The 2,971-nt window shown below is 56.3% G+C and overlaps 2 non-coding genes across 2 annotated transcripts in view; both read left to right on the forward strand.

The window, feature by feature from the left end:
* The first annotated feature begins 2,168 nt into the window (after nucleotides 1-2,168).
* On the forward strand, nucleotides 2,169-2,322 carry LOC144193190 (5.8S ribosomal RNA). The gene has a single exon (XR_013325662.1). It is a non-coding gene; the product is annotated as a 5.8S ribosomal RNA (ribosomal RNA).
* Nucleotides 2,323-2,775: 453 nt separating this feature from the next.
* The window catches only part of LOC144193192 (28S ribosomal RNA), a 4,793-nt gene continuing 4,597 nt past the window's right edge, over nucleotides 2,776-2,971 (forward strand). The window contains exon 1 of the ribosomal RNA XR_013325664.1: nucleotides 2,776-2,971. This exon is cut by the window's right edge and continues 4,597 nt beyond it. This is a non-coding gene — a ribosomal RNA (28S ribosomal RNA).

The raw sequence follows: 2,971 nt of genomic DNA on the forward strand, positions 1-2,971 counted from the left end.
CCTCGTGTCGGTTCGGGCGAGAAAAAAGAGTTCAAGGGAAAAAGGCAACGATTTCACCATTCGAGTTCATGTGGAGGACAAAAAGAGGACAAAATGGAAACGAAATGACCATGAGTTCATCGATGGAAATGAGGACAATACTGACGAATATGGAGAGTTCTAAAATTTTGCCAAATGACACCGATGGTTGACGAGAATCCCTAAGCCACGGGGTGGGATACAAACCTGAACTAAAGACCTGCCATAGTCCGGTTTTTTTTCCCAAAAAGGGCGCATGTGGACGGAGGGCACACATGGAAACCTAACCACCAGCCGAGCCATTGCCGGAGGAAATATAACGATATGCCAAATACCATAGCCTTTGGGACAAAGCCGATTCTTGGAGGACAACAAAAATGAGACATGGTACTTGGTGAAGCACCGGACATATGGAGCCACAGGGGCCAGAAAAGAGCCGATAGTACAGGGCAAGATGTGATGTGACGGTAACGGACATGTGTTAATGATGGTGGACATGTGTTACGAGATGAAATGCTTGGAAATCACGTAAAGAACCGATGCGTGAATGAAAATGAAAACAGATCATGTTGGGACCAGGTTGGGAACCCCTCCACAGTCTGCGACAAAAAAGCTTCCCGTGTGGGATTATTCCGGTAATAAGAAGGGAGTCAGGTGCCCGGTACCTGTACGCCACTATGAAGGCCTCTGGTGGTTGTACGCTGGTTTAAAGACTCGATTTACCCCCGCCTTGACAAATCGAGCGCCACAAAAAGTTGCGCCGTAAAAGGGCCCTGACTTTCCTTGTTGGTTCGGGTTGGCATCGCCGGGGCTTGTGAGATAAGTGCCTATTCTAGGGGGATGGAGTACACAATCTCTACGACCTCTTTGGTGCCTCTGGGTGGTTCAGGCCCGTGGGAAAAGCCTCAGAGCCGCTTCCTTGAGGAGCCGCGGGTGACTCACGGGTTACGTCATCGCCTGGAGGTGTCGGGAGTTCTTTGTTTTGTTTTGCGAAAAACCCCCGTCACGAGAAACTGTGCTTCTTCTCGGTTTGTTACGGTTGCACGCAGGTGCCGCCGGCCGTTCCCACAGTTTTCTCGTCGTGTCACCGGGCTGCTTGCGGCTATCGGTAGATGCACTGTGCACGTCTCCCTGCCACGAAAGGAAGGAGTGAAGGAAGGTTGGCAAATAACCGAATCGATCGCGTGACAAGGTACAGGGCGATCGCACGTATTGACGTGAGGCATAACGAGAGGGGGTTGGGCCTAGGGCCGGCCCCGGAGGTATCCGTCCCTGTCGATTCTCTCTCTGGGTTGACGCGCAAGAGCACGGGCATGGCAGTCCGCGCGTGCGTCCCCGGGCTAGTCTCCGGCAGCGGCGTTCCGCCTCTTAGGGTAGTCGGGCGCCGAATCCCTCCCTCTCGCCCGGACCGGACTTTCGAAGGCTCATGTAGATGGCACTTATAGACGTGTCGGGGCCCGAGAAACAATGGTCCCGCACCGCCGAGGCCGGAATGGTTACAGTTTACTGTAACCGCTATAGTCAACGTAAAGGGGTGCACGTTGCCCGTCTCTGATGCGATGAAGGTTCGGGAAGATCGATTCGATGGACGGTGGTCGAGCCCGGATCCATTACGGCGACCACCACGGACAAGGTACCCGGTTCCGCTTTTGCTCGTCTGGCGCGTGCCAACAAAACGGGGGTATATGGGTTGCCACCCGGCCCGGTCTTGTGCTACGCTCGGAGTGTTCTGGGGTTCGGGAGCCGTGGGAAAAGCCTCAGAGCCGCTTCCTTGAGGAGCCGCGGGTGACTCACGGTGCTACGTCACCGCATTCCTCCGAGGACAGTAGTTACGCCGGATCACCGGTCCCATTACCTGGCCTTCGGCGACATCTCAACGCTCACCCCTTGGGCCCCACTTTACCCAAGTCGGGATGAACCTAGGATGGGGGGAGCTCTTGATCGACCCTAGGCCCCACCGCCTAACTCAGCCAAATCAGGGGTGGATAAACCGTGCCCGCCTTGGGAGCAATAGACCTTCCGATGCTTTGCCAACTCAGGTGTTGCGATCTTGAAAGGTGTCTCCGGGCATCACTGCTCTACATGGGTGGCCGGGCAGCGGGGGGCTGACCCGGGCGGCCGCCTGGAGATGTCGGGAGGCACCTGTAGACAACTCTCAGCGGTGGATCACTCGGCTCGTGCGTCGATGAAGAACGCAGCTAGCTGCGAGAATTAATGTGAATTGCAGGACACATTGATCATCGACACTTTGAACGCAACTCGCGGCCCCGGGTCCCTCCCGGGGCCACGTCTGTCTGAGCGTCGCCTGACATTCAATCGGGCCCGACCGCGGCGGTGAGGGGCGGCACCGTTCCGCGGCGTGGCCCGCGACTGGGGATGCAAGATCGGGGAAAGTGTTATGCCAGCACGCACCCCGACCCCCTAAGTAAAGCCAGATACGGGGCTCGTCCATGCCCGTACAGAGAAGTGGTCGAGAGAGCGAGATTTCGGGGAACATGCATATGTGAGCGAGGCATGTCGTTGAGATCCACAAAGACCTCACAGTCCGCGGTCACGAGGCGGTCATTTGGATAGTAACCACCGACCCGTGAGTGTCCCTCCGCAAAATGGACTGGATCCGAGGCAAAAACAACACGGACCGAAGGCGCCGGCGCGTGGTGCGCGGACACCCGCGTCGGCAGGGCGATAACCGAAAAAATGAAATAAAAGGATCTCCTCCCCGAATCTCAATCGATCGAACCGCGGCTTTTATGGTTCCGACCTCAGATCAGACGGGGCTACCCGCTGAATTTAAGCATATTACTAAGCGGAGGAAAAGAAACTAACTAGGATTCCCCTAGTAGCGGCGAGCGAAGCGGGAAAAGCCCAGCGCTGAATCCGCTGCCCCTGGCAGGCAGTGGAAATGTGGCGTAAGAAAGGTACCACTCACTTTGCGCCCCGAAGGGCCTGAGTC

The sequence above is a fragment of the Stigmatopora nigra genome, unplaced genomic scaffold (genome assembly GCF_051989575.1).
Source record: "Stigmatopora nigra isolate UIUO_SnigA unplaced genomic scaffold, RoL_Snig_1.1 HiC_scaffold_168, whole genome shotgun sequence".
Lineage (NCBI taxonomy): Eukaryota > Metazoa > Chordata > Actinopteri > Syngnathiformes > Syngnathidae > Stigmatopora > Stigmatopora nigra.